This window comes from Nyctereutes procyonoides, unplaced genomic scaffold, assembly GCF_905146905.1.
Source record: "Nyctereutes procyonoides isolate TBG_1078 unplaced genomic scaffold, NYPRO_anot_genome, whole genome shotgun sequence".
In the NCBI taxonomy this organism is placed as follows: domain Eukaryota; kingdom Metazoa; phylum Chordata; class Mammalia; order Carnivora; family Canidae; genus Nyctereutes; species Nyctereutes procyonoides.
This window is the reverse complement of record NW_026575140.1, coordinates 49,046,103-49,066,405: the sequence shown is the minus strand read 5'-3', so window position 1 is coordinate 49,066,405 and position 20,303 is coordinate 49,046,103.

Below are 20,303 nucleotides of genomic sequence, written 5' to 3'. Positions count from 1 at the left end.
TCTACACCCAATGTGGGGTTCTAACTCACAACCTTGAGATCAAAAGCCACATGCTCTACTGAGCCAGCCAGGTACCCACTCCTTCCTGCCAACCACCCCAGGAGCATACTTTTCCCTATGGGATCACCAGCTAATTTGTTGGAGAGAAATGACTTGCTGAGAAGAATGCTGATACAGAGGAAGGCAGAGCTCAGAGACAGTGTCTTTTTTTAAAAGATTTTTTTAAAAATTAATTTGAAAGAGAGAGAGAGAGAGACCACAAGTCAAGGGAGGGGCAGAAGCAGGCTCCTTGCTGAGCAGGGAGCCCGATGTGGGGCTCGATCCAGGACCCTGAGATCGTGATCTGCGCTGAAGGCAGATGGTCAACTGACTGAGCCACCCAAGTGCCCCAGAGATGGTGTCTTAATGAGATTAGTTGTATCTAGCAAGGCTTGAAGCTAAAGGTGTATCTGTGAAGTATATCTTCAGGTTCATAAGCCACTAAATTTCCAAATGTTAGGGACCTGAAATTTTTTTTTATTTTATAAATTAATTTTTATTGGTGTTCAATTTACCAACATACAGAATAACACCCAGTGCTCATCCCGTCAAGTGTACCCCTCAGTGCCTGTCACCCATTCACCCCCACCCCCCGCCCTCCTCCCCCTCCACCACCCCTAGTTCATTTCCCAGAGTTAGAAGTCTTTATGTTCTGTCTCCCTTTCTGATATTTCTCACACATTTCTTCTCCCTTCCCTTATATTCCCTTTCACTATTATTCATATTCCCCAAATGAATGAGAACATACACTGTCCTTCTCCGGTTACTGTGGCCAAGTTCAAAAAGGGTGTTGCCTGAGTTCTCCTCTGGGATTTTGATGGAATCTTGTCTCACATTTAGATCTTTCATCTATTTTGAGTTTATCTTTGTGTATGGTGCAAGAGAGTAGGGACCTGAAATTTGAATTGAATTTTTGCCACTTGCTACCCAAAGAGACTTGATAATTATAGACATACTTGCTACACTTCACTTAATTCTGTTGTCCATGTCATTCAATAAATTCCATACTGGGGTAAAAGGAGTTAAAAGATCTTAAAAGTGTGAGAATATCCATAAAAAGTCAATATACTCCTTACACGGTAGCGTAAGGTATGAGCAAATCATCCAACTTCCTAGGAATCCAAATTAGGGCCAGAAGGAAGAAAGTAGTCCTGGGCATACGCTCACAACCTTGGTCCTCTGAGGTGGAGAGAGTTCAGGGTGTCTATTTCATCTTTGCCTTAGGAAAACTCTCCCTGCTGATAATGGAGGAGACCAAATATTTGTCTAAACTTTGCATACAGTCTACAATTTTATAAAATAATAAACATTACATTTTTTTTACAAAGATTTCATTTATTTGTTCATGAGAGACACAGAGAGAGAAGCAGAAACACAGGCAGAGGGAGAAGCAGGCTCCCTGCGGGAAGCCCAACGCGGGACTCGATCCCAGGACCCCGGGATCACGACCTGAGCCAAAAGCAGATGCTCAACCACTGAGCCACACAGGTGCCCCATAAACAATACATTTTTATTTGCTATGACATACATGAAAAACAGTGAATCAATTAGAAATGTATACAATGAATTCTTACAGCGTCAACCCGCCTATATGTCCACCACCCAGAACATTACCAGCATCCCTGTTATGCCCCTACCCTATCTCTGCTACAGAATTTCTAGGTGAAAGCAAACAAGTGTCTAAAATAGTTAACTTTCAATAATTTTCCAACATGCTTACACCAGTTTATATTGCCGACCAGTGACATATGACAGCCTAGTAGCTTTACAGCTGCCCCAGTGCCTCATACTGTCAATTTTGAAAAATAACCTCTTCTGGTGGGTGTATAGTGGTGTCTCGTTGTGATATTACCTTGCATTTTTCTGCTGGCTAATGATGCTGGGCACCTTTTCCTATGGTTATTGGATATTTTCATATTTTTCCATGGGAGGGAATAACAGATTTTCTGAGAGGTATTTAAGTCAACAAATCTGAACTGAAGCTTCACTATCCTACCTGTCCTAACACCACACACTTTTTCTGCTAATGCTTGCCTAGATACAGTCTATACCCACAGGTCAGTCATAGGAAAGAATGAACGTAGGACTCATGCATAGACATGACACACACGCTCCCATGCACACACACCCACCTCTAAGAAGGGGGGATAAAAACCTTATACAAAAGAAGTATCCAGATGTATAGTTCTCAGAATCTCTTGAGAAATAGAAACAATCTTTGAAAAGAAAAAAGAGCCAGAAGAAATAGTTTAAGAATTAGATTAGAGAGACACCTGGGTGGCTCAGTGGTTGAGTGTCTCCCTTCAGCTTAGGTCATGATCCTGTGGTCCTGGGATCAAGTCCTACATCTGGCTCCCCACAGGGAGCCAGTTTCTCCCTGTGCCTATGTCTCTGCCTCTCTCTCTCTCTCTCTCTCTCTCTCTCATGAATGAATGAAAACCTTAAAAAAAAGAAATAGGTTAGAAATAGATTAAATAGAAATAAACAGATAAGACAATAGGATAACAGGTAATTAAAACTCAGGGAAGAAATGGAAGAGAAAAAGAATGCTTTTTAATTCAAAACAATAGAAGGTAGAATAAGCAGGAGATTAAAAGGGAAGTTTGATAGAATGACATAAAATGAAATAGAGACAAATATTGTATGATTGCACTTAACACCAGTTATCTAGGGTAGTCAAATTCACAGAAGCAGAAATAGAGTAGTGTTACCAAGGGCTGGAGAGTGGTTGGTGATGGGGAGTTCCTGTTTAATGCGTACACTATTTCCACTTGGAATGATGATAAAGTTCTAGAGATGGATGGTGGTGAACACACTTGATACCACTGAATTATAATAATATAATATATATAATAATATATATAATAATATTTATAATAATTATAATACCACTTTAAAATGGTTAAAATGACGAATCTAAGTTATGTACACTTTGCCACAATTTAAAAAATTAAATGAGAGAGGAAAGGTTGTAAAAGTTCTTAAAAGAAGATGAAAGATTCTTCAACATGATAAAGGTTATTTATGAAAAGCTGACAGGGGCTCCTGGATGGCTCTGTAGGTTGAATATCTGACTCCTGGCTTTGGCTCAGGTCGTGATCTCAAGGTCCTGGGATAGAGCCCTGCATCAGGCTCTGCACTTGGCAGGGAGTCCTTCTCTTCTCCTCCCCCTGCTTGCTCTCCCTCTCTAAAGTAAACAAGTAAATCTTAAAAAACAAAACAATACAGGGCAGCCCGGTGGTGCAACGGTTTAGTGCTGCCTGCAGCCTGGGGAATGATCCTGGGGACCCAGGATCGAGTCCCATGCTGGGATTCCTGCAAGGAGCCTGCTTCTCCCTCTGCCTGTGTCTCTGCCTCTCTCGCTCTCTCAGAATAAATAAATCTTAAAACAAAACAAAACAAAACAAAACCTGACAGCTAACATTGTATTCAACCGTGAAAGACAAAGCTTTCCCCCTAAGATCAGGAACAAGATGAAATCTCAATTTTTGCTATTTGTATTCTATGTTTTTTCCTTTTTGTATGCCCTAGTACAATTTGCATAGATTAGGAGTGGTGTGTTTTATAAAGGATTGGTGGAGTTTTTTTTTTTTAATTTTTATTTATTTGTTTGAGAGAGAGAGCACAAGCAGGGTACAGGGAAGAGGGAGAGGGAGTAGGCCCCTTGCTGAGCAGGATGCCCAATGTGGGGCTCGATCTCAGGATCCTGGGATCATGACAACAGCCGAAGGCAGATGCTTAATCGACTGAGCCCCCCAGGGACCCCTGTTCATAATAGTTTCATAAAAGAATTCCACCAAACTGGGACACTTAAATTGCTTCTCTTTGTAAATCAGATTTGATGAGCATCCTAGGTGTATGAATTACTAACATCCCTGAATCTTTCCCCAGGATGGATTCCTAGGCATAGAGTCACCCCATCAAAGAGTGTAAACAGTCAGTCTACCTACTTCCCAACTGAAAAGAAGCTTTGTTTAATTATCGGGAGTTTTGTTTCATTACCCGGAGTCCACAGAGGACCAGCCTCAGTGTACTTTGTCAGTGGGGGGCCCCACACATGGGATAAATGAATGGATGGACTAATTCTCACTTTATGCCACATTCCATTTCTAACCAAAGCAGCCTGCTTTGTGGTGAAATTGTTGATATGCCAGTGGATATTTTATATCCACTTTGGCCTATAATGGATATTTAACTAGTTTATTTTTTTAATTTTTATTTTTTATTTAACTAGTTTAAATAGTTTCTTCTCATATATATATATATTATTTTTATTTTTATTTTTTTTTACAGATCCCTTTATAATCTCAGTAACCTTTCCCACACAGGGGTTGTTTCCCATTGGCTGGGACCCACCCTTCCCTCTCCTCCAGCCCCTGTCCTGGAGCTGTCACAGCTGGTTCCTCCCCTCCTCCACTGGGGAGAGCCACCTGCCCTTCTTGCTGACTCTGGGCTGTAGGTCACCATCACAGTGTTTAGTGACTTTCGTGACCCTTGGCGCCCTTCCAGCTAAAACGTTGGCTGCCTTGTTTGGTGTCTGTTCCCCTAGGAGCATGTAAGCTCCATGATGGCACTGATTTTGCCGCCTGTCCGGTTCTGTGTTCTAGCACTTACAGCAATGCCTAGTGCAAACAAAGCGGATACATAATTGTGAAATCAACATATAAGCAGCAGAGAGTTTAATGGTGTTTTTACTGTTCATTGGCAGGTTAATTGCCGCTGATCGATCAATGGTAAACTGGAGTCTAATTCTGATCCATAACTATGTACATTTTTAACTGAAATTATTTTATTTTAATTGAAGTTAATTTAACTCTATGGATACAGTAATTTTGGAAGAATATTAACCATGAGAGGAACAGCAATGAAGAACATCTAAGCCATGATTCTCATTCTGCCTCCCTAGGTCTCTGGTCTGGATTGATACTCTGTGTTCTTTCAAGCCCTTTTCTTTCTTTCTTTCTTTCTTTCTTTCTTTCTTTCTTTCTTTCTTTCTTTTTTTCTTAAGATTATTTATTTATTTATTCATGAAAGATGTAGAGAGAGGCAGAGACACAGGCAGAGGGAGAAGAAGACCCCTCACAAGCAGCCCGATGCGGGACTCGATCCCAGGACTCCGGGATCACACCCTGAGCCGAAGACAGCCACTCAACCTCTGAGCCACCCAAATGTCCCTCAAGCCCTTTTCTATTTGGTGCTCATCTGGAGGACAAACTGGGAGAGAGTTGCCGAGCAGGTAACCACGTGTCCTTCTGGAAGCCTGGCTCTTCCTTGGTCCCATGACACTGGAAGGAATATCCGAGGGTCGAAATGCTAAGGATGCCATTGGCAGCATGACCTGCTTGGATTCATGCAAAGTGTCTGATTTGAGAGCTAGGGGCAGAAGGACATCATATGTTAGCACATTTTCTTAGCACAGAGTTTGTTCAGAGTTTATGCACTTGAGCTCAATCACAGCAGGCGTGAGCTTAGAAATATTTTGCTGTTTTAGTATAAAAATGGGGGGGTTTCCTCATTATATTGATTTATCTGTTTTTAGGCCTCTTTTTAAAAAACATTTTGGGGGGGCACCTGGGTGGCTCACTGGTTGAGCATCTGCCTTTGACTCAGGTTGTGTGATCCTGGGGTCCTGCGATCAAGTCCTGCATCCAGCTCCCCACAGGGAGCCTGCTTCTCCCTCTGTCTATGTCTCTGCCTCTCTTTGTGTGTCTCTCATAAATAAATAAATAAAATTTTTTAAAAAAGAAAGTAAAATAAAAACATTTTTGGTCCATGTTTTCCTAAGAAGCAGGATGCTAGGGGCACCTGGGTGGCTCAGTCGGTTAAGTGGCTGCTTTCAGCTCAGGTCATGATCTCAGGGTCCTGGGATCAAGTCCTGGGTCAGCTCCTAGCTCAGCCTGCTTCTCCCTCTCCTCCCTGTTCATGCTCTCTCTCTCTGTTTCTGTCTCGGTCTCTCTCTCTCAATAAATAAATAAAATCTTAAAAAAAAAAAGCAGTATCCCAAGTATCTATGATCAAAGGGAAATATCTGGAGGCAGAATCATAACCTCCAGGGAGGGGAACGGGATCTTGACTATGTGGGCATTTCTGTGTGAATGGCGAGCCCTGTTTTTCTGTGGAGATGAGGTGGATGGGAGTTTGGCATTACTGAGGATGGGGGGTGTGTTACTGATAAAGAGACGGGGGAGGAGTTTAGGGCACAAAGCCTCACTGTTTCAGTGTTGTCCCCCCTCCCCCGCACTACCAGGTTTCACATGTCCTTGGTTTTCTTAATTGTGATGTATGAGGTCTTTGTATTTTCATGTGATCGATGGAGGGAGTAAATTGTACGGGATGCACAGCTGAGCCATAAACCATCCTGTATGTGATAACACCATTTGTCCTTAGACTTTATTCCTTTTATCAGTGCTTTGGAACACTAAAGTGCATGGTGCATAAAAAAAAAAGTTAAATTTGCACTATAGCAACTAATAGTTTTCCTTATTTTTTGCTGTTCTTTTAGCATAAATTCTTTTAAAAAGATTTATTTATTTATTTATATGAGAGAGCACGGGGAGGGGGAAAGTGCAGAGGGAGAGGAAGAGAGAATCCCAGGCATACACCACCCCCTTGCGGGGCTCGATCCCATGACCCTGAGATCATGACCCAAGCCGAAACCAAGAGTGGTGTACTCAAACAACTGGGGCACTCAGGTGCACATAGCAGAAATTCTAAGAAGAGTTTTCAAGGACCATGACTAAAACAGAAGAATTACCACCAGCCCACAAACTGGATATTTTAAGTGTGTGCTATATAAAAAAAATGGGAACTGACCTTGTTACGGTTTTCTCTCACTCTGGGTGGACAGGATATCAGTGATGTTTTGATTATCTAGAGGATCTGGATTATTCTATTGCAGATCAAGAAGGAAGCTACAATTTTAAGTAAAGTTTTCTCCCAAACATTAATTGTATCATGCATTTTAAATCTATAAATTTGGGATGCCTGGGTAGCTCAGCTATTGAGAGTCTGCCTTTGGTTCAGGGCGTGAACCCAGGTCTTGGGATCAAGTCCCACATCGGGCTCCCTGCAAGGAGCCTACTTCTTCCTCTGCCTGTGTCTCTGCCTCTCTTTCTGGGTCTCTCATGAATAAATAGATAAAATCTTTTAAAACGTTTATAAATTTGATTTATATTTTTGGAGATATATCTATTCAAGTTCTTTGCCCATTTAAAAATCAGATTGGTTTGTTGTAGAGTTTAAGAGTTCTGTACATATTCTGCACATTAGTTCTTTCTAAGATATGTCATTTGCAAACATTTTCTTTCATTCTGTAAATTGCCTTTTTACTCTGTAGATACTGTCTTTTGACACAAAAAGTTTGATTTTCATGAAGTCCAATTTGTCTATTTTTTTTCTTTTATTGCTTGTGCCTTAGTGTCATACCCAAGAAATCACTGCCAAATCCAATGTGATGAAGATTTTACCTTATATTTTCTTCTAAGCATTTCATAGGTTTAGGTCTTTAATTCACTTTGAGTTAATTTTTGCATACTGTGTGAGGTAAGGGTCCAACTTCATTGTTTTGCATATAGGTACCCAATTTCCGCGGAACCATTTGTTGAGAAGACTGCCATTTTCCCCACTGAATAATTTGGGCATTCTTGTGAAAGATCACATGACCATGGATGCAAGGGCTTATTTTGGGGCCTTCTATTCCAATGGTCTTATATGTCTGCCCTCGTGCCAGTACCACATTGTTTTGATTTACTGTAGCTTTGCAGTAAGTTTTAAAATCAGGAAGTATGATTCTGCAGCTGTGTTCTATTTTCTTTTTTTTTTTTAATTTATTTATTTATGATAGTCACAGAGAGAGAGAGAGAGGCGCAGAGACAGAGGCAGAGGGAGAAGCAGGCTCCGTGCACCGGGAGCCCGACGTGGGATTCGATCCCGGATCTCCAGGATCGCGCCCTGGGCCAAAGGCAGGCGCCAAACTGCTGCGCCACCCAGGGATCCCTGTGTTCTATTTTCAAGATTGTTTTGGTCATTTGGGGTTCCTGGAGATTCCATTTGAATTTTAAGATGGATGTTTCTATTTCTATGAAGAGTATCATTGAGATTTTTTAAAAACTTATTTATTCATGAGAGAGAGAGAGAGAGAGAGAGAGGGAGAGGGAGAGGGAGAGAGAAAGGCAGAAGCAGGCTCCATGCAGGGAGCCTGACATGGGACGCGATCGCGGGACTCCAGGATCACGCTGTGGGCCAAAGGCAGGCGCTAAACCACCGAGCCACCCAGGGATCCCCTCATTGAGATTTTTATAGAGATTGCATTGAATTCTCAGATCCCTTTGGGTAATATTGACATCTTAACAATTAAAAGTCATTCAGTAGGGATGCCTGGGTGGCTCAGTCAGTTAAGCATGTGCTTTTGGCTCAGGTCATGATCCCAGGGTTCTGAGATTGAGCCCTGCATCAGGCTCCCTGCTTTTCCTTCTTCCTCTGCCCTTCCCCCTGTTTGTGCTTTCTCAATAAATAAATGAGATCTTTTTTAAAAAAGTCATTCAGTCCACAAAAGGGACTTTTGCACTTCCATTTCTTTATATCTTCTTTAATTTCTTTCAGCAATATTTTGTAATTTTCATTGTACAAGTCTTTTGCCTCCTTGGCTAAGTTAACTCCTAAGTATTTTATTCTTTTTGATGCTATTGTAAGTGGAAATGTTTTCATAATTTTCTTTTCAGATTATTCATTGCTAATCTATAGATGTACAACTGATTGTGTGTGTGTACTTTGTATCCTATTACAGTACTAAATTCATTTATTAGCCCTAACAGATTTTTTTATCTTTATGATTTTCTGCATATAAAAGGTCATATCATCTTTGAACAGATGTAATTATACCTCTTCCTTTCTAATTTAGATGACACATAGCTTTTTATTCCCTAATTACTCTGGCTAAAACTTTCATTACTACGTTAAGTAGAAGTGGCAAAAACAGGCATCCTTACATTGTTCCTGATCTTAGAGGAAAAGCTTTCCATCTTTTACCATTGAGTATGATGTTTACTGTGAATTTTTCTTATGTGGCTCTTATTATGTTGATATAATCTCCTTCTATTCCTATTTTTTGAGTATTTTTTATCATGAAATGGTGTTGAATTTTGTTGAATGCTTTTCTGCATCAATTGAGATGATCACGATCATATATTGTTTTCCTTTTATTCTGTTAATGTGATATATTACATTGATCAAATTTAATTTGTCGAACCATTCTTCCATTCCAGGAATAAGTCCCACTTGGTTATGGTTTGTAATCTTTTCAATATGCTGCTGAATTTGATTTGCTAGTATTTTGTTGGAGATTTTTGCATCAATGTTCACAGGGGATATTGGCCTATAGTTTCCTTTTCTTGTGGTGTCTTGTCTAGCTTTGGCATTAGGGAAATGCTGGTCTTATAGAATGAGATAGGACATCTTCCTTTCTCTTCAGTTTTTGGGAAAGATTTGTGAAGGATTGGTTCCTTAAATTTTGGTAGAATTCATCAGTGAAGACATTTGGTCCGGGATTTTATCAGGCAACTTTTGATTACTGATTAAATCTCCTTACTAGTAGATTTATTCAGAATTTCTATTTCCTCATAATTTAGTCTTGGTAGGTTTTGTGTTTCTAGGAATTTGTCCACTTCATCTACGTTATCCCATTTATTACCATACAGCTGTTATAATATTCTCTTATGATCTTATTTGTTTGTTTTTTAAGTAACCATGACCAGTGTGGAGCCCAATGCAGGGCTTAAATTCATGACCCTGAGATCAACACCTGAGCTGATGGAGCACCTGGGTAGCTCAGTTGGTTAAGTGCCTTTGGTTCAGGTTATGATCTGAGGGTCTGGGATTGAGGCCCGCATCAGGCTCACTGATCAGTGAGGAGTCTGCTTCGCCCTCTCCCTCTACCCCTCCCCCCCACTCATGTTCTCTCTCTTTCAAATAAATAAATAAAATCACTTTTAAGAAGATTATTATTATTATTTATTTATTCATGAGAGACACAGAGAGAGGCAGAAACATAGGCAGAGGGAAAAGCAGGCTATGTAGGAGCCTGATGCAGGACTCGATCCCAGGACCCCGGGATCACGACCTCAGCCAAAGGCAGACGCTCAACCACTGAGCCACCCTGGTGCCCCATAAATAAAATCTTAAAAACAAAAACAAACCCAAGCTGAGACCAAGAGTCAGGCATTTAATAGGCATTTAATAGACCATACACCCCTGATCTTTTTTATTTCTGTAGAATAAGTAGTAATGTCCCCATTTTCATTTCTGATTTTAGTTATTTTAGTCTTGTTTTTTCTTAGTCCATCTAACTAAAAGTTTGTCAATTTTGTTGATAGTTTCAAAAAAAAACAAGTTTTGGTTTCATTAATTTGTTTTATTATATGCTTATTTAATAATTTTAATTTATTTATTAGTTTACTATATTTTGTTACAGCCATCCTACTGGGTGTGAAATAGTGTTTCATTGAGGGTGGATTCCCCTCTCCTTGCGGTTTCCAGTATAATGTTAGGTTCCTGGGCCTGCCAGGAAGTGATCATCCTTACTCATCTGTAAGGCTGGGAATTCTGTAAGCAAGGTATCAGGCCAGTATTTCAAGGACTTTATAAACATTGGTTCCATAAAGTCAACATTAGCTCCTTAAATCTGTCTGATAATATCTGATTCGATGTCCATCAGTGTCAAATAGGACATTCCAGTCAAAGCCTTGGTAATAAACCAACGTTTCCAATTGTGTCCTGTTACAAGAATGATAGACTCTTATTGAAACTACATAATAACCATATTGCATGAAAATAAGAATAAGAATAAAAATATTCACTAAGAGCTTCTGAATTCTGGAGGGATTAGGTAGAGATATATATTTTAAATTTTGTTTAAAAAAGTATAATTTATAGGCAGCCCGGGTGGCCCAGTGGTTTAGCACCGCCTTCAGCCCAGCCCAGAATCTCCAGGTGTGATCCTGGAGACCCGGGATCTGGGATCGAGTCCCACGTCAGGCTCCCTGCATGGAGCCTGCTTCACCCTCTGCCTGTGTCTCTGCCTCTCTCTCTCTCTGTGTCTCTCATGAATAAAATTTAAAAAATATTTAAAAAAAACAAAAAGGTATAATTTATTAAATTGCTATAAATTATAGACAGCTTTAAAAAAAAGAGAAAAGTTTCCTCAAATCTGGGAAACAAAACTTAAAGAACCAATAATGCTTCAAACAAAAAGTATACAAATTATAATCATCTTCATTAGTTCATTCGGTCACAGGTATTAATTCTTGATTTACTATATCTTGGGTTGGCAGCCTTATAAATCAATCAGTTTCTCCATTTGAATTTTAGAAATTCCTATTCAGTTCAGTGTCATAATCTTAAAATCATTAGAAACTTGTATTCTAGGAACGCTTGGGTGGCTCAGTGGTTGAGTATCTGCCTTTGGCTCAGGTCATGATCCCAGAGTCCCAGGATCCAGTCCTGCATTGGGCTCCCCGCAAGGAGCCTGCTTCTCCTTCTGCCTATGTCTCTGTGTCTCTCATGAATAAATAAATAGATCTTTAAAAAAAAGATATTTCATACAAATTATAACAAAAGAGACTGGAGTGGCTATACTGATATCTGTATATTACAATATACTACAAAATAGACAAATAGTCAAATTGCTAGACGAGTCAATGAAAGACATTATATATTGATAAAAGGGCCAATCAATCAGGAAGATATAGTGATTATGAACATATACTCATCTAATAACAAAAACCCAATATGCACTAATCAAAATAGAAAAAATCAGAGGCAGAACTATTTCTCCAATAATAGGTGGAGACTGCAAAACCCCACTTCCTATAATGGATAGACTGCAATACCCTACTTCCACAACTAAATGGAAGATCAATAAGGAAATCAAGAATTTGAAAATGCTGTAAGCCTTATATATTGACAGACATACTGAAAATGCCACCTGAATATATATTTTCAAGTTAAGGTAAACTATTCTCCTATGTAGACAGAAAGCCATCCTTAATAAATATAAATAAATTTGAAATTGTAGAACGTGTATTCCATGACCACAATGAAATGAACCTAGAAAAACAATAGCAGAAGGAAAATTTGAAAATTCACCAATATGCAGAAATTAAAACTCTCTTAAAAAGGTGAGTCACAAGGGAAATCAGAAAATAGCTTAAGACAGATTAAACAACATACCGAAACTTCTGGTATGCAGTGGAAGCAGTTCTCAGAAGGAACTTTGTAGCTGTAAATATTTATATTAGAAATATGCAAGAACGTGGGGCACCTGCGCAGTTCTGTCAGTTAATCACCCAACTCTTGAATTCGGGTCAGGTCATGATCTCAAGGCTGTGAGATCAGCCTTCACTTTGGGCTCTGCACTGGGGGTGGAGCCTGCTTATGAGTCTCTCTCCCTCTGTCCCTGCCCCTGCCCCTACCCCCGCCTGTCACTCCTCCTCTTAAATAAATAGATAAATAAATAAACAAACAAGTAAATAAATAAAGTACGCAAGACCTCAAATCAACAATCTAACTTTACATTTTAAGGAATCAGAAATGAAAAGCAAACTGAATCCAAAGCCAGTAGCAGGAAGGAAATAATAAAGCCTGAAGCCAACACAGACAAACAATGAATAGAAACAACAGTAGAGAGTCAACCACACCCAAAGTTGGTTCTTTGAAAAGATCAATAAACTTGACAAACCTTTAGGTAGACTGACAAAAAAAGAGAAAAGATGCAAATTAATAAAATCAGATATGAACATGGGAACATAGCTGTTGACCTGACACAAATAAAAGGGATTATAAGAGAATACTATGAACATATGCCAGCAAACTATATAACCTAGATGAAATGGAAAAATTCTTTGAAACAGAGCAAGTACCAAAACAGACTGAAGAAGAAATAGAAAACCTGAAAAGACCTATTACAATAAAGAGATTGAGTCAGTAGTAAAACAAACTTCGCATCTGGGGAGAATAAAGCAAGACTAGATGGCTTCACTGGCAAATTCTATCAACATTTTAAAAATTGGCACCAATCCTCCTCAAAGTCTTTCAAAAGAATAGAAGAGGATAGAACCCTTCCTAACTCACTCTGAGGGCAGCATTACCCTGATATCAAAACCAGACAAAGACATCACAAGAAAACTATAGAACAATATTTCTTATGAATATCAATGCAAAAGTTCTCAACAAAATTCTAGCAAACCAAATCAAGTAGCACGTGGGACACATATACACCGTTACCAAGTGAGATTTATCTCAGACATGCAATATAAAAAAATCATCTGGGTGGCTTAGTCAGTTAAGCGTCTGCCTTTGGCTCAGGTCATGATCTCAGGGTCCTGGGATCAAGCTTAAGTGGGCTCCTTGCTCAGCGGGGAGCCTGCTTCTCCCTCTTCCTCTGTCCCTCCCCATCCCCCACTGCCCCTGCTCATGCTCTCTCACTCTCCCTCTCAAATACATAAATAAAATCTTTTAAAAATCAATTGATATAATACACCACATTAATTGAAGGGGAAAAATACCCATGCGATGCAGAAAATGCATTTGTCAGAATCCAATGTGCTTTTATGATAAAAAACATTTGCCAAATTGGGAATAGAAGGGAACTTCCTCAATCTGATTAAAGACTTCTATGAAAACCCTAAAGGAATATCACAGTCAATGTTGAAAGACTAAAAGTTTTCACCTTAAGGTCAGAAATAAGACAAGGATGCCTGCTTTTGCTACTTCTGTTTAACATTGTGCTGGAACTTCTAGCTTTTGCTAGGGTCCTCCAGGGACAGAGAGACAGAAACATTTAAGGAATTGGCAGGCTGGAAAGCCAGGAAAGAGTTGAAGTTTTGGTCTCAACTCTGAAAGTGATTGGGCCATGCTCACTGACATTATGGAAGGTGACTGGTTTTCTCAAAGTTGGCTGATTTTTTTTTTAAAGATTTATTTATTCATGAGAGACACAGAGGCAGAGACACAGGCAGAGGGAGAAGCAGGCTCCCTGTGGGGACCCCAATGCGGAACTCTATTCCAGGACCCCAGGACCACAACCAGAGCTGAAGGCAGATGCTTAACCATCTGAGCCACCCAGGCACCCCACTTTTTTTTAATTAAAATTTCTGATTGGTAATTGACAATAACAATTGAAAGCTGACCCTGTATCTTACAAGTCCTCTAATTCCTCTTCATTCCAATAATTTTCAGCTTTTCTGTATTTTCTAGGCCAGTGATCTTACCATGTGCAAGAAATTGCATTCTTGTCTCTTGCCTTCCAACACCTGTGCCTTACCTAGTTTACCTGTCTTATTGCCCTGGTTTGGCTGAAAAGTAGGAGTGCCAGCAGGCTTCCTCATTATTTCCAGAGTCAACTGTGAGCTTTGCTCTTCTGCCATTTCCAGTCCTGGCACTTAATTCTGTGAGCTCTCCTCTGGCAGAGTGTTTATTTAGAAATAGTTTTCAGGGCTTTAGCCTAGGGCAAATGTGGCTGCCACCAGCAACTCAGCAGGGAGGAGGAAGAGGCCTGTTTGTCCCAAACAAGGACAGACAGCCTACCTGAGTGATCCCGGTGATGCCCAGGAGCCCCCTGCTGTTCCTTGCACTGAACTCTAAGCCTGGGGACTCTGGCGTTTTGTTGGAAACTGCTATTATAGTACCCTGCTACTAAGGATTTGGGCTGTTTTCTCCTAATTTTCCGTAAGTCTGATCCCATCAGCTTTTTATCACCTAGACATTCCCCAAATATCTAGTTCAGAAATAGCGTTTTTACCATTTCGAGGGGATTTAGAGCAGGAGGAAGAGTGATGTTGAGTGTTTCGTCTGTATTGTAACCTAATCTCCCTGCTGCTAAATTTTTAACCTTTCTCCTTTATTTCAAGTGTTTCTTTGAAAGCAGCATATTGTTTTTTGAACCATATCTGAGATAGGAGAAGAAGCCAAAGCTCCCACCCCACTTCCCCCCTTTCTTCTGGCTCTTCACCAAGAGGAATTGTAATCTCAAGTGGGTTGGATCCCAGGGCCCTGGTGAAGCCATATTTATTAGTGGATTAAGAGCTTTTATTTTTATTTTTAAAAATTTTTTAAAAAGATTTTACTTATTTATTCATAGAGATGCAGAGAGAGAGAGAGAGAGGCAGAGACACAGGCAGAGGGAGAAACAGGCTCCATGCAGAGAGCCTGACATGGGACTTGATCCAGGGTCTCCAGATCATGCCCTGGGCTGCAGGCGGCGCTAAACCACTGTGCCACCGGGGCTGCCCTATTTTTATTTTTTTTAAAGATTTATTTTTATTTATTTATTTATGATAGAGAGAGAGAGAGAGAGAGAGGCAGAGACACAGGCAGAGGGAGAAGCAGGCTCCATGCCGGGAGTCCGACATGGGACTCGATCCTGGGACTCCAGGATCGCGCCCTGGGCCAAAGGCAGGCGCCAAACCGCTGAGCCACCCAGGGATCCTCCAGAATTAAGAGCTTTTAAAACTTAAGGAGAAAAAAGAAAGCAAGACTAGCAATCTACTAGAAAAAATGGGCAAAGGACACAGGTTATAGAAAAAAATTCAAATGGCCCTTGAACGTATAAAATGATACTCAATGTCACTCCTAATAAGACACATGCAAATTAAAAGCACTCTGATGTTACTTCTTCCTATCAAATCAGTGAAAATCCAGGTTTCTGGACATATTCTTTTGGCGAGGTATGGGGATATAGTGATTCTTATACATTGCTGGTGGAGCAATACCCCCTTACAAACAGGTATTTTGGCAATATTATGAAAATACCAATTCAATTTGTCCCTGCGAGTCCTGTTTATGAGGATTATATCTCTATGTGCCCACCTGTGTAATACCACATAGGACATGAAATGTGTGACACTGTTTATATGTGAGAAACAGAATTTATCAGACTTGCCTATCCCTTGCTTCATTAAGGGCAGTACCATCCATCCTTCTGACTCAAATCACAAGCAGTGGAGAAATCCAGAAGAGTAGGTAATGCAGGGAGTGCAGTATTGGAGGGTGTTACGCATTCCCTTCTGGGGCATGCAGCAGTAACTGCTGCTATTATGTGCCTACTGTATATCAGGCTCTTCTAGGCTTTCGAGTTGGAATAGTGACTAGGACAGTCAAGTGTCTTGCCCTGAAGAGCCATTTTAATGAGGCAAACAATAAACCAATAAATATATAATGTCAGCCCTATTTACAGTAGCAAAAGATTATAAATAATCCAACTGTTTACCTCTAGGGTGCTGGCTAAATAAACTGTAAGGTACAGCCACACTGTGGAATGCCATGTGGCTCTAAAATTTGAAAAAAAAAAAAAAAAAGAAAGAAAAAAAAAAAGAAGGGAGGTGGCTCAGTCGGTTAAGTGTCTGCCTTCAGCTCAGGTCATGATTCCAGGGTCCTGGGATCAAGCCCCATGTTGGCTCCCTGCTCAGCAGGGAGTCTCTTTCCCTCTTCCCTTCCCTTGCATGTGCTTCCCTCACTCTCTCTCTCTCATAATAAATAAAATCTTAAAAAAAAAAAAAGGAAAAAGAGGAAAGCTCTCACTTAAGGATGTGGAAATATCTCTAGAATATATTGTTAAATGAAAAAAGCAAGATGACGCACAGTGTATGCTACCATTTGTGTAAGAAATGGTAGCATATTTCCTTATCATTGCTAAAAAACAAACAAATAAACAAAAAAACAAAAACCCTGCAAGGCTATAGAAGAAATCAGTGAGAGTTTTGTCTGGGTCAGTGTGGTTGGGGGCAAAGGGTGCTGACGAGATGAGTGGAAGCCTGGTTTAGTGCTGTTCAACTTTTCATGAAGGGTTGCTTTTTTAAATTTTAAATTTTAATTATTATTTTTAAAGATTTTATTTATTTATTCATGAGAGACACAGAGAGGCAGAGACACAGGCAGAGGGAGAAGCAGGCTCCCTCTGGGGAGCCCCATGTGGGACTCGATCCCGGGACCCTAGGATCACAACCTGAGCTGAAGGAGATGCTCAACCACTGAGCCACCCAGGTGCCCCTTGCTTTGTTTTTAATTTCCATATACTACCTATTTTGTATTTTGGTTTTTCATGTACTCTACTCTTTGTTAAATGGAGGCAGTCTTATATATTCTTTTGTTCCTTTGTTCAGCTTAGCTTCACATCAGTCATGAATTAGTAATTCAATCCTCGCTCCATCTGTGTAATATCTCATTGAACACATACACTGCAATTACCTGCTCCATAGCCAAGCACTGGATTATTTTTATCTGGGGTTATTACAAACAGTGCTGCAATGAATATTCTTGCACATGCACCATGGCACATATGTGGACTCTTTTCTCTAGAGTTTATAACTAATAATGGAATTCAATAGGCTTTATTCACTTGTCTTCGATTTTACTAGATAATACAAATTTTTTCCCAAAGTGATTGTGCAAGTTGACGCTCTCACTAGTTAGTAAGAGTTCCCATTATTTCAAGTCCTTGACAACACCTGATAGTCCTTTAAATTTGGGAATCTGCCTAATTAATTTTTTGCTTCTCCTGATTGTAAAAGTAATGCAACTTCACTATCATTTTTTTTAAGGAAATACAGAAAAGTATAGAGAAGTAAAAACTATCTGTAATAACCATCACTTGGAAGCATCTACTGTTAACCTAGTGTATATCTTCACCTTTTTTTGTACACCCATGGTCCCTGAACCCTGGGCCACGATGCCTTGGAGAACAACGGTGAATTTGCAGGCATATTTCAAGATATCTTCAGTTTTCAAGGGAAACAGAATGATGCTCGACATCTGTCAGATACTGTGCGGGCTATTAGTTGAAGGTACTTTGCAGTTCCGTTAGATTGCATTATATATATTTTTGATGATGTCACATCTTTGCAAAACTGGGTTTTCAGTAGTTGCATTGTTACTGTGTGAAAATCAAGGCAAAATAAGTAAACAGAGTGGCAGTGTCCAGCACCTCCCAAGTGTTTGGGAAGTTGTGTGGTGCCCAGCAGGTGCAAATATCCTATTAGTAAGTAATAGTGGTTATTTAATAATGAAACAAAAAAAATCCCATTATTTTTTCAATTTACATGTATTATTTTCTTTAAATAGCTACTAAATTGTTAGGATATAAGTAATTATTAAGTTGCTTAGAACTAACTAATTAGTAAGAACTATTAGTTTAATACATAATTTAATATTTCTTTCGGACTAGAGAGTGACATGAAAAAATTATTGAAAGAGTGCCATGAGCCAAAAAAGTTTGGGAACCTCTGTCACATACACTTAAAAAAAGAAAATTGGAATCACACTGTGACAATCTGGTTCTCTTTCTTTTTTCTTTCTTTTCCTTCCTTCTTTCTTTCCTTCCTTCCTTCCTTCCTTGAGAGAGATAGAAAGAGAGAGAGATCATGGGCGAGAATGGGGAGGAGGAGCAGAGGGAGAATCTTAAGCAGGCTCCATACTCAGCATGGAGCCCAACATGGGGCTCGACTTCACGACCCTGAGATCATGACTTGAGCCAAAATCAAAAGTCAGAGGTTTAACCTACTGAGCCACCCAGGCACCCCGTGACACTCTGGCTTTCTAAGTGTTAAGGAAACTTCATTAAGCTGTGAGTGAGGGGGATCCCTGGGTGGCACAGCGGTTTAGCGCCTGCCTTTGGCCCAGGGCGCAATCCTGGAGACCTGGGATCGAATCCCACGTCGGGCTCCCGGTGCATGGAGCCTGCTTCTCCCTCCTCCTGTGTTTCTGCCTCTCTCTCTCTATGTCTATCATGAATAAAATAAATAAATAAATAAATAAGTATGGATTATCTATAGTGCTAGTTTTTATTTTTTATAGTGCTTTTTTTAAAAGCAATTTTTTTAAAAATCAAATTTAATTTTACTTAAATTCAGTGAAAGAGAAAGACCAAAGTGAAACTGAATTACTGAATTTCAAGTGAGGTTTCATCACAAAAGGCACTATTGAATTAAAATATACCTTAAAATAAAACATCTTTTAAAAAGTTATTTAAGAAGAGAAGTTGGAGGCTTATTTATACCATATATTTCAACCTTATGCAGAATCTACTGATATGAAAACTCAGGAAATTAAAGAACTTGCACTTTCTCCCACCTCCCAATTTTTATTTAATTTCATTTTTCTTTTTGCAACTCATAATCCCTTTTATCTATTTCACCCATCCCCCCACCAACCTTCCCACTGGCAACTATCAGTTTGTTCTCTGTATTTCTGGATTTTTTTTTGTTGTTGTTCATTTTGTTTGTTTTATAGATGCCACATATAAGTGAAATCATATGGTAATTGTCTTTCTCTGACTTATTTCACTTAGCATTACACCCTCTATGTCCATTTGTGGTGTTGCTGCAAGTGGTAGGATCTCATTCTTTTTTATGGATGAGTAATATTCCATCCAATATTCCATCATTATATCACATCTCTATCCATTCATCTATTGATAGACATGTAGGTTGTTTCCATACCTTGGCTATTGTAGATAATGCAAATAATGCTGCTATAAACATAGGTGTGCATATATCTTTTCAAATTAGTGTTTTGTTCTGAGTAAATACCTAGCAGTGGTATTACTAGATCATATGGTATTTCTATTTTTAAATTTTTGACAAACCTCCATATTGTTTTCCACAGTGGTTGCACTAGTTTGCATTCCCACCAACAGTGCATGAGTGTTCCTTTTTCTTCACATCCTCACCAATACTTGTTACGTCTTTTTTTATTCTAACCATTATGACAAGTGTTATGTAATCTCATTGTGGTTTTGATTTGCATTTCCTTGATGATTAGTGATGCTGAGGACCTTTTCATTGTCTGTTGGCCATCTGGTTATCTTCTTTGGAAAAATACCTCTCCAGGTCTTCTGCCCATCTTTGGCTTTTTTGGTGTTGTTGTATAAACTCTTCATATATTTTAATTCTTTATTGGATATATCATTTGCAAATATCTTCTCCCCTTCAGTAGGCTGCCTTTTTATCTTGTTGATCATTTCCTTTGCTGTGCAAAAGCTTTTTATTTTGGTGTAGTCCCAGTAGCTTATCCTTGCTTTTGTTTCCCTTGCTCAAGGAGACATATCCATAAATATGTTGCTAAGGCTAATGCCAAGGAGATAACTTTCTATGTTTTCTTCTGGGATTTTTATGGTTTCAAGTTTCACATTCAGGTCTTTAACCTATTTTGAGTTTATTTTTGTCTGTGGCATAAGAAAGTGGTCCTTTTAACATACGGCTTATTTCCCTTAGAAT